This window comes from Tympanuchus pallidicinctus, unplaced genomic scaffold, assembly GCF_026119805.1.
Source record: "Tympanuchus pallidicinctus isolate F22 unplaced genomic scaffold, pur_lepc_1.0 scaffold48, whole genome shotgun sequence".
Classification (NCBI taxonomy): domain Eukaryota; kingdom Metazoa; phylum Chordata; class Aves; order Galliformes; family Phasianidae; genus Tympanuchus; species Tympanuchus pallidicinctus.
The window spans coordinates 215291-227211 of record NW_026294767.1 but is presented as its reverse complement, the minus strand read 5'-3'; positions in this window follow the sequence as shown (position 1 = coordinate 227211).

Here is an 11921-nt window from a genome sequence, read left to right as displayed (position 1 = left end):
TAACACTGAAATGATTGTTGGTGAGTTCATGGAGAAGGAATGACAGGAGCTTTGTTCGATCTTTATTTCCTTTGTTTGGTTCCCCTATCACTTTGACTCATGCCTTAACTACGTATACACTTTATGAGAGCAGGGTCTGTTGGCAGAAGGAGCCTATGAGGAGCCAGAGGCGGTGGCCAAGATCGGGCTTCTCGGTGGAGGTGGATGCAGCCCCACAGTGGTCACAGGAGCGCAGGCGGCGTGGAACTGCTCCGACCCGTGGTGTAAATCTCACTGTATTTGCTACAAATCTGCTATTTCCCTACGTAGCTGCGGTTCTCGTTAGGCTGATTAATTTAGGCTCCGGATTACGCCGAGGAAATGCTCTTCCCTTTCTTCCTTTCCTCCCTCCTCCCCCGTTCCTGCTGCATCAGGATGGATTCTGAACGATTCCTCGGATGGAAATCATAATATAAACGATGGACCCCCCACCCCCCCACGTGGGGCAGAGCTGTGCCCACGGCGTGGCTGCGTGTCGGTGATCCCGGCTGGCAGACGTGGGGGGGGTTTGGTGATGCTCACAGGGGGTCGGGTGTGCGAACCAAGCGCCCCGATACGCAGTGAATGTGGCTGCAGAACGGTGAGCATCCCCTTCACCGGGGTTTTGACACCGGGATTTTGGCACTCGGGGTCGGAGGGGAAAAGGACAGGAGCCCTCCCCAACCCCCCCCCCTCAGCCAACGTCAGCGTGAACTCAGGAATTAGCAACACGAGGCCTTTCCCATCCATATCGTCGCCCCTCATTCCCAAGTGCCGGAGCCTTTTTGTTTCGGAGGGTGGCTGCTCCCACCTGGGGGGAGGCGGCGCTGCCCTTTTTTGTGCTTCTTTAAGGCAAAAAAACAAACAAACAAACAAAACAAAAACCCACCAAGATGAACTTGTCTGTTTGGCTTTAAAAGGTTTCTAATCGGTTCCAGGCCTGGGCTGGGGGTTCTTCATAGCCATTGCACTGCAAACTGGGAGCTCCGCCATCAGGGATAAGGACTCAGGTTCTCAGGACAACGGACCATGGAGCGGGGCAGTGCGAGGCCCAGGGCAGCCCCCCTCTCCCCTCCTCCTCCCGGAGGGCAAAGGACATTATTATAGATAACAATTTACCTTTTGAAAGAAGAAGAAGGAGGAGGAGGAGGAGGGGGGAAAAAGAAAGAAAAAAAAAATTAAAAAAAAAAAAAAAAAAAAAAGAATTATATATATATATATTCCAATGTGCCAAAATCTTTAAACTTGTAAAGTTTAAATGGTTGAAAATTCTCGACGTCCGCCTGTGCTAATTAATCCAGAGCATGTTAACGTTTAAAACCATTGGTTGGGGTTTTTTATTTTATTTTATTTTTATTTTTTGGGGGTTGTTTTTGTTTTTGGCTTTGTTTAATCTTAGGGAATCTGTAGGAAAAAAAAGAGACTTTAATGGGACAACCGACGGCCGGCAGCTGGGAAGAAGCCCAAGGAAGGCAAGCAGGAGGATGCGACCTCATCCCAGCACCAGGATGGGGGGCAGCAGCAGAGCCCCCCCAGCAGCAGCATTAACACAGCGGCCCGGTTGTCCCTTTCTTTTTGTTTTCTTCCCTTTCATCATTGTTTTTTTTTTTTTTTTATTTATTCCACAATTAACGTCATTTCGTTTATTTTTAATAACAGGTTTCTTTTTACTTTTTGTTTTCCGTGTCTTTCCGGGATCTCGGTGGGTTTTTCAAAGCAGCAAGATTTCTCCTCTCGGTTTTGAACTAATCGTAATCAGATTCGTTGCTATTATAATTATTATTATTATTTTTTTTCTCCTAAAAGAAGTTTTGATTTTAGAGTGTTTTTAAGTATTTACCCATAGAAAGTTGCTTTCTTTGTAATGAATCACTTCTCCTGAGGCATGTTCTATGACTTTACTAGACTCGATTCAGCAGGGATTAGGAAGGATGCATACACCTACATGGTGAGAGCAGCACGGTGTGTGTGCAAATGTACATAACAATGTAAAGTAGTCCTTAAATACTCCATTGTGCAGTGCCTTTAGACGTTCCACTTTCTATAAAGTCTTCAGAAACGAAACAAGCAAACAAAAAAAAAGAAGTCGGCATATATATATTATATATATATGATGTAATGTTATAGAAATATATGTATAATATACATATTTTTGGTTTTGTTTTTTTGTTTTTTGTTTTTTTCCAGGGGTATCTGATAGCTCTGTATTTTGTTATGGAAGTTGAAAGAAAAAAAAAAAAAAAAAAAAGGAGGAAAAAAAAAAAAAAAGAAAATTAAAAAAAAAAAATTAAAAAAAAAAAGTATTTTACCTCAAATTAAAAAAGTTAAATAAACCTTTTAAATAAGCGCGGCTGCTCTGTCCTCTGCTCTGAGTCCCAGCATCTCGGTGTTAAACGTGGAGGTTGGTGGCCCTGCAAAAAGCAAGGGGGGGTCAGAGGTTCCTCGTCCTTGAGGTCCCTTCCAACCATGGCCAGTGATTCTATGGTTCCCCATTGCAACCAATGTTGTCCCCATCTTCCTCCCCCCCAAGGCTCCCCCATTGCAACCAATGTTGTCTCCATCATCTTCCTCCCCCCCCAGGCTCCTCCATTGCAACCAATGTTGTCCCCATCATCTTTCCCCCCCCCAGGCTCCCCCATTGCAACCAATGTTGTCCCCATCGTCTTCCCAACCCCCCCCAGGCTCCCCCATTGCAACCAATGTTGTCCCCATCATCTTCCTCCCCCCCCCCCCCCCCCAGGCTCCTCCATTGCAACCAATATTGTCCCCATCATCTTCCTCCTCCCCCCAGGCTCCCCCATTGCAACCAATGTTGTCCCCATCATCTTCCTCCCCCCCCCCCCCCCAGGCTCCCCCATTGCAACCAATGTTGTCCCCATCGTCTTCCCAACCCCCCTCCAGGCTCCCCCATTACAACCAATGTTGTCCCCATCATCTTCCTCCCCCCTCCAGGCTCCCCCATTACAACCAATGTTGTCCCCATCATCTTCCTCCCCCCTCCCCCGGCTCCCCCATTGCAACCAATGTTGTCCCCATCATCTTCCTCCCCCCCCCCCAGGCTCCCCCATTGCAACCAATGTTGTCCCCATCGTCTTCCTCCCCCTCAGGCTCCCCCATTACAACCAATGTTGTCCCCATCATCTTCCCCCCCCCCAGGCTCCCCCATTGCAACCAATGTTGTCCCCATCGTCTTCCTCCCCCTCAGGCTCCCCCATTGCAACCAATGTTGTCCCCATCATCTTCCCCCCCCCCAGGCTCCCCCATTGCAACCAATGTTGTCCCCATCATCTTCCCCCCCCCCAGGCTCCTCCATTGCAACCAATGTTGTCCCCATCATCTTCCTCCCCCCCCCAGGCTCCCTCATTGCAACCAATGTTGTCCCCATCGTCTTCCCAACCCCCCTCCAGGCTCCCCCATTGCAACCAATGTTGTCCCCATCATCTTCCCAAACCCCCCCCCCCCTGGCTCCTCCATTGCAACCAATGTTGTCCCCATCGTCTTCCTCCCCCCCCCCCAGGCTCCCCCATTACAACCAATGTTGTCCCCATCATCTTCCTCCCCCCCCCAGGCTCCCTCATTGCAACCAATGTTGTTCCCATCGCCTTCCTCCCCCCCCCCAGGCTCCCCCATTGCAACCAATGTTGTCCCCATCGTCTTCCTCCCCCCCCCCCAGGCTCCCCCATTACAACCAATGTTGTCCCCATCATCTTCCTCCCCCCCCCAGGCTCCCTCATTGCAACCAATGTTGTTCCCATCATCTTCCTCCCCCCCTCCAGGCTCCCCCATTACAACCAATGTTGTCCCCATCATCTTCCTCCCCCCCAGGCTCCCCCATTGCAACCAATGTTGTCCCCATCATCTTCCTCCCCCCCAGGCTCCCCCATTGCAACCAATGTTGTCCCCATCATCTTCCTCCCTCCCCCCAGGCTCCCCCATTGCAACCAATGTTGTCCCCATCATCTTCCTCCCCCCCCCCCAGGCTCCCCCATTGCAACCAATGTTGTCCCCATCATCTTCCTCCCCCCCAGGCTCCCCCATTGCAACCAATGCTGTCCCCATCATCTTCCTCCCCCCCCCCCAGGCTCCCCCATTGCAACCAATGTTGTCCCCATCATCTTCCTCCCCCCCCCCCAGGCTCCCCCATTACAACCAATGTTGTCCCCATCATCTTCCTCCCTCCCCCCAGGCTCCCCCATTGCAACCAATGTTGTCCCCATCATCTTCCTCCCTCCCCCCAGGCTCCCCCATTGCAACCAATGTTGTCCCCATCATCTTCTTCCCCCCCCCAGGCTCCCCCATTACAACCAATGTTGTCCCCATCGTCTTCCTCCCTCCCCCCAGGCTCCCCCATTGCAACCAATGTTGTCCCCATCATCTTCCTCCCTCCCCCCAGGCTCCCCCATTGCAACCAATGTTGTCCCCATCATCTTCTTCCCCCCCCCAGGCTCCCCCATTACAACCAATGTTGTCCCCATCGTCTTCCTCCCCCCCTCCAGGCTCCCCCATTGCAACCAATGTTGTCCCCATCATCTTCCCACCCCCAGGCCCCCCCCCCCAGGCTCCCCCATTACAACCAGTGTTGTCCCCATCGTTTTCTTCCCCCCCCCAGGCTCCAGCAGGATGGCTGGTGGGATTTGATGCTGTGAGAAGCCTCTCGGCCCTGGCAGCCGCTCTCCTCGACTCCATTTAACTCAAACTGGCCCAAATCCACGCCCTGAACTCGGCACGTTTGCTGCCCAGGCTTTGGGCCAATTGGCCTCGTGTGGTTTTGTTGTTTTTTAAGTTGTTTTGTTTTTAATAAAGAGGGGCTGAGAGGTGCTGAGCTGCGCTGCCTCTGCGTGGGGGAGGCGGCGGTTTGGGGGCTCCTTGAATTTGGGGTTTTCTTTGGAGCCACACAGAGGGACCTGTGTTTGTCAGGAGCGGATTTAGGGGCTGCTGGCACCCGGCCCCACGCTGCGCCGCTGCCCTTCTGCAAACGGGACAAACCTGCGGCTTTCTCTTCCCTCCCTTCGATGCCCAATTAACCTGATGAGAAACGCAGATTGAATCGAGGGACCGATTAAATCCCCGTGCCGCGTGCGCTGAGGCCAATCCTCGCTTCTCTCTTCCAGTGCCAGCAGTTGGGTGCTGCTGCATCCCAGACCCCAACTCCGCTGTTCCACTTTGCTCCCGTTGCAGCTGTGGGGCCAAGGCTTGGGGTGTTACAGCTCTCTGCACAGACCGGTCCTGTTTGGGAGCTCGCTCAGCCTCCTGCTGCCAATATTTCTCTCCGTCTGTTTGCTTCGTGAGGTCCAAAGCAGAAAATGTTTCCATACGCCGGCACGGAGCTGGCAGATAAAGGTTTGGGTTAGGGGGGAAGGGAGAGTGGCGTCTCCCATTCAAACCCAGCGCTGCTTTTTCAGAGCTGAGGCAATGGGGGAGGTGGGAGAGATCCCCCCCAAATTGGGGCGTGCGTTGGGGGTGATGCTTTGCTCCCCCTGCACAGAAAGCAGCCCTGAGAAGCGAAGGGAATGCTGCAGCTCCGCGGCCGCTCTTCCAACTCTTGATTAAAGGGAGAACTGCAGCTCTGCAGACGCTTTTCCAATGCTGTGATTAAAGAAGCCCTCTCCCAGCTCTGCTGACGGTTCCTCTGAAGCAGCGCTGTCTGCTTTCCAGGGAAAATAAGGGGAGGTTTGGGCCCGAGTTGGAAAACCGAAGCTCAGTGTTTAGAAACTTCCAGTAAAATCAAAGTGGTAATTTTCCAGCGCGGCCCCAGCGGCTCTTTGGGAGCACGGAGCTGATGGCAAAGCTGATTACAGCTGCCGCCAGGTGCTCCCCCTCCTCCCCAACACCAACACAGCCAAAATAGGAGTTCAAAGCCTGCAGGGGCGATGGGAAAGCCCCCAGCCCTGCTCTGCACGCGCTGCAACCCAACAGAGTGCGTGGATTTGGGGCAGGGGGCGGGGGGGGAGAGGGGGGGAAGGGGGAAAGAAATGGGACCCTGGGATTTGTGTGTCCCCATCCCAGCCCCAAAGCAATCCCCTCGAAGGGGGACTCACTGCAGCAGGGAACTGGTGGGCTCTCTCCCTCTGCTCCTTCCCATCTCCTTGACCCCTTCTTCCGTGGGTCCCGGCGGTGCGGAGCCGCTCGCGCGCAGCCCGGGCGTAGGGCGGGAGGGACGGAGCTATTGATCTGTTAGATTACTCAATTTCACCCGTATTGATCAGGTAATTGCTTTATCTCAGTTCTCATTTGGCTGCTGCATTATCTGCTCTCGCTCCGCTCCGCATAGAGGACCTGCGAGGAGGGGGGGTGTGTGGGGTAGGGGGGGGGGTGTTGGAAAACGGCCCCAAACCCCCAACCAGCACCCTGTGTACCTTCTGGTCCTCCTCGCAGCAGTTGGGGTGGTCAACAGGCTGCACTGCAGAGCGCAGTGCATGGAGTGAAGCATCCCTATGGGGTCAGGAATCCCGATACCATGACTGGGACAGCTCGGGCCCCCAAGCCATCCACCCTTTAGGGCTGTGCAGAAGGATGCCCGGTGCAGGGGATGCTCATACGCAGGTGGGGATTCCCCACAATGGGCAGCTGTGTCTCTCCTGTTTGCTTTCTGGCCCTGCTCAGCTCTTTGCGCAGAGCCCACCGCATGCAGAGGTGCTGCTGCCGGGGGGGGAATAGGGCCCATCCCACCCCTGGGGGTCTTCATGTCTTCTCCTCCCCAAAGCCCCCATGGTGTTGGTTTCAGGGTGCTCCCACGGCGCTTTTCACAGATGTGATACGATTCCAAATCTCCACCATCCTCTCGCTGCCTGCTTCCATCCCTCTTCTACACCAGGCCATGCAAACAGCCCCCAGGGCACTGCAGCCCCCCCCCCCCCCCCCCCAGCACTGCAGGAGGGCTGAGCCCGGGACCCAAAGCTGCGCCGGATGGGGCCGGGGTGCGGCGATGTGAGCGAGATGGGTTTATTACACGGAGTCTGTTGCTGCGATTGTTATCGATCCGCAGCTGTCACCTTCCATTGCCGCTAATGGGACGTGAAGAGGCTTCGGTGACCGGAGCCGAGCGTGCGCTGCTGCGTGCTGCCGCGTGCTGCTCCCGGCCCCGGCCCCGCAGCCGCCCCTTCCTCCCCTTCTCCTTTCCTCCCTCCTCTCTCGCTCCTTCTCTGCCATTTCTCCTATCCTTCTCTCTATCCGCCTCAGGGTTCCACGTCCTCCTCTTGCAGCTGCCTCTCTCCTCCCGTCTCCGTCCTTCTGCTCCTCTCACCTCACTCCCGCTCCCCTTTGCCCAGTCTCACTCCCCCTGCCCACATCTCACTTCTCCCTTCTTTTTGCCATCGCTTGCCATGTTTATGGCCATTCCCCTTTCTCAGCTGCCCCAAACTCTGGGCAGCTCCAGTTTATGGTCACCCATCTCTCACCCCATCTACTGGGGCCGCCCGCAGCCTCTACTTCTCCGTTCTCCCACCCCACCTCTCCTTTGTTGTTATTTTAATACGAGGTCTGCTGGAAGGGGGGGATTAACCTATGAGAAGTGCCAAGCTGACCCCAGGGGCTGCATCCCGTGGGACGGGGACACGGGGTGCGCGCTGGGGGCCATTGGAGCCGGACTGGGAGCGCGGCTCTGAGCGAAGGGCTGCTCCTGGCAGCGCACTCCCCATCACACAGCGCTGCGCTCCCTGGAGCCCTTCATGTCTGAACAGCTCGTGCGCCGCCCGGGCAATCCCTCCCAATTAAGGGCAGGGAAAGCAAAGGAGCCCGAGCCCGCACGGCTCTTTGGTAGGCAAACACACAGCGCCCGGGGCACTGGCACGCTGCCGCCGTGCTCAGGGTGTCGCAATGGGTGGGCATTCACAGCAAGCTCCTGGATCGGCAAGAAACGCGCGGGCTCCACCCGACCGCCGCCGATGTGCTGCCCGGGCGCGTCCGTCTGGCTCCGGCAAGGATCGAGCGGGCGGCACGGAGCTGTGGGTGCTGCAGTGCTGAGCCCTGTGCATAGCACTGCGCCGAGCCCTGCAGCCAGCCCTGCGCCGAGCCTTGCACCCAACCCTGCACCGAGCTCTGCATCCAGCTCTGCACCCAGCCCTGCACCGAGCTTTCCATCCAGCTCTGCGCTGAGCCTTGCACCCAGTCCTGCATCCAGCCCTGCATCGACCCCTTTGCTGAGCCTGCGCTGAGCCCTGCACCCAGTCCTGCACCCAGCCCTGCACCCAACCCTGCACTGAGCCGTGCACCCACCCCTGCACCCAGCCCTGTGCCTCGCTGCCTGGCTGGACCCCCCCCTCACACCGCTTTCCATCACGTTAGCCTCGGTTGATTTAACCAGAAAACAACCCCAGAATTTAATTCCCCGGCGCTGCTTCTCCCATCCTGATCAGGAGGCAGCCGCCTGCTGCCTGAACCTGAGCTGAGCCCACTGGGGCGCTGGGGACACCCCTGTACCAAAGGCAGTGTGAGGTGGCCACAATCCCCCGTGTGCCTGCAGGGATCCAGCACCTGGTGCCAATGGAAAGAAGCAGTGCCAAGCTCCAGCATCCCCATACATATCCCCATGCATGTCCCAGTGCTGCGCCATGGAGCATCCCGTGGGGACACACCGGGTGTACGTGGTGCAAGTGAAGCTGAACCAGTGACAGAGTCCAGCCCTGCTGTCTCCATTGCTGCTGGGCCACGGAGGGATGTGTGGTGGGACAACAGCACCTCTTGCACCTCCTTGTCCCACTTCAGAGGGCTTGGATAGGGGAATGGAGTGAGCTGGAAGTGAGCTCAAAGCCTCTTGCCGCAGCAGGCGTCGGCATTTTTGGTGTCTCTGTGCTCCACACTGGGTTGCGTGGGGGTTTGTAGGGATGGAGAGCTCCATCCCAGGCACCCCATCCACCCATTCCTCCATTGCCTCCCTGCCCCGGGCCTGGCTGCGTGCGACCCCAGGGACGGGTGCGGGGGTCTCTGGGCAGCCCCACTGCCTGCAAGAAGGAGGAGGAGGAGGAGGAGGACAGGGGGGGAGCCACGGTCAGGCGGCGGCGGCGGTCGGCAGCCTGTGGCCGGTGAGGGGTTAACGCGATTGTCTCGCAGCCACGGCCGCCCTCCCGGGAGCGCCGAGGACTGGGTTTTCATTTTAAGTAACCCCAACGCCGCACGCGACGAAATGCATCGGGTCGGGGGCGACAGTGGAGGGGAGCGCCTGGGGGAGGCGGATGCAGCGCGGCAACCGGGAGGTAGGAGAGCATCGGGGAAGAGGGAGGGGGGGTCCCAGCCCCAATGTCCCACACCCGTCCCATTGCTGTCCTCGTGCTGGGACGTCCCCAGGGTTGGCGGTGGGTGTTTGGGGTCACTGCGGCGGTGGTGGCCTCGTGTTGCCGAGGCTGCTCTGTGCCTTCGGCCTCGGTCGGTCACTGATGGCTGCAGAGCGAGGTCTCTCGCCCCGCAGGGAACTTCCAGGTGAGCTGCGTCTCTCTGCTGGTTGAACTGCGAGAGAGAAAAAGGGAGCAAAGGGGAAAAGAGGGAAATTTAGGGGATGGCTTCTCTTTGGCTGAGCATCCCGCACTGCTCGCATCCACCCGGCTCGCTGCCTGCACCGAAGCGGATTTCAGCAGCGAGGGAAAACCTCAAAGAGCTTTGGGGATTAGGAACGGGCTCAGGGGATGGGAGCTGCCATATCTCATCCTGCATCTCGGCCGATATCCCATCCTGCACCCTGGCAGGGCACTGTCACAGCAGTTCTCGGGCAGTGGGGATGCTCCCAGACCACTTCTGTCTCCCTGTCCCCGTCCCGTCCCCACATCCCGCCCGGCGCTGCCCTGTGCGCTGCCCCAGCATCGCTCCCGTCCCAGCTCTGCTTTGCGAGAAGGGTTCCTTAACGATTCAGCACTGAATTCCTGCAGCACCTCCTGCAGCGGGGACAGAGCGCGGATGGGGAAGGCGTTGCTCTGTCCGCTGGGGCTGCGCTGAGCTCCTGTCCCCGTCCCCTCGCCAGGACTTTGCCTTTCCGCGGTGACCTTCACCCCGTCCCCGCTGTCCCTCCCCGGTTAGGGTTTCTGTTTGACCATGGTACAAAACCTTTTAAATCCCACAGCCCCTGGAGACGAGGAGAATGGAAGGAGATTGAAGGGAGATGGGGGGAAGGAGGAACAGCACTGTGAGCACCGGAGCCTGGATTTGGGGCTGGGGTCTGACTCAGCAGTGCTGGGACTCTGGCGCTGGGAAATTGGGGTGCATCTCCAGGCGGTGGTGGTGATGTTTTCCCCCATTGCGGATGGGGGTGGGCAGCCTCTCTCTCCCTGCCCCACACCTGGAATGGGCCCCCTGCCCGCCCCACTCGGACCCTCAGCTCCATGCTTTTCCGATGGCCTCTAAGCCGCTTGTTTTAATAGCATTAATGCTTTTAAACAAACAGCCCCTTCACCTCCGCCTGCTTCGCGCGATGCCCGGGAGGGCTGAGCAAGATAAGGGGATTGGAGCGGGATTTGGGAGAGATAAAGGGGCAGGAATCCAGGCAGACCCCAGCACGGACAGACCTCAACCTGGACAGACCTCAGCCCAGACAGACAGACGAGTTTGGTCCCATGAGGTCGGCACCATGCGCTGTGTCCCCATCCCAGGGATACCTCACTGCTTGTGTCCCTTGGGCAGTTGTGTTCCCATCCCCAATTGAAAGCCCATCACCTCCCTCCCCTCCCGCTCAAGGTGTCCCTCATCCCAAAGGGGGGCACCCCGGGGTGACACCTCCAGGTCCAGGGGTCCCAAAGGGTTCAACCCAGCCTGGAAGCGCAGACCCACAACCTTTGGCACGGGGACCACAGAGACATGAAAGCGGCGGCGAGGCGCTCGCTAATGAGGGAGAATAAAGGAGCGGGGAGAGCAAAGCAAATGAGGAGAGCAAACAAGAAGGGAAGAACAGGCAAGAGACATTTTCATAACCGCTCGGTGCTGAGCGAGCCCTCGGGGCGGTTCTTTGCCTCCTGCCCTTTGTATCTGCTGTTCTCAGGGGCCTGTTTGCATTTCTGCTCGAATCCAAACAGCCCGCGCTGCCCCGGCTCTATTTACCCTCCTGGGACGGCGCCGGGGCCGACGTGGAACCCATAGCCCAAAAAAAGGGCCATCACCACCACCTCCCAGCTCTGCCATCGCCTCTTTCTCCTTATTTTACCCAATCTCAATTCACCTTCTAATAAACCATGGGTACTACCAGGCACGGGGCTGCTCTGTGCCCCCAATTTCCCCCTGCCACAGAGCAAAGGGGGAGTGTGAGCCGCAGCACCTGGGTGTGGGGTGCTCCCCCTGTGCCCTTCCAGCAATTTCTTGCTTCCTGCCGGGGGTAAGATTTACTCTCTACCCATCCCCTCCCTGTATATATGGAGGTGGTTCTCCCTAAGACCCTCAGATGTTTTCTCTCGCTCCTGTCCACGTGCTACTGCCTGGGATCGGGTCCCCGACGTTGCCGCAGGTGAGTGGGGCATGAAGTGGCCATGGGAACTGGAGGGGTTGTGCTTTCTGCTCTTGCTTGGATGCTCTGAAAGAGGGAAGGAATGGTGAATTTTGATGGTTTGCACTCGCTCAGGGTGCCACCCCCATCCACCTGTCCTTCCTGCTTCCAAGGCCCCCCCGGATGCTGGGAGCATCCCCCGATGCTGAGCACATCCCCAGTGCTGAGAGCAGCCCCTGTGCTGGATGTATCCCCAGTGCTGGGAGCATCCCTTGGTGACGGAAGCATTCTCTGGTGCTGGGTATATCCGCAGTGCTTGGTGCACCCCCTTATGCTGCGAGCATCCTCAGTGCTGAGAGCATCACCCAGTGCTGGATGTACTCCCTGTACTGGGTGTACCCCTGGTACTGGGAGCATCCCCTGGTGCTGGATGTATCCTCCGGTGCTGGGTGTATCCCTGATGCTGTGTTCTTGCCCCCATGACCCCTCTGCTTTATGCCCTCAG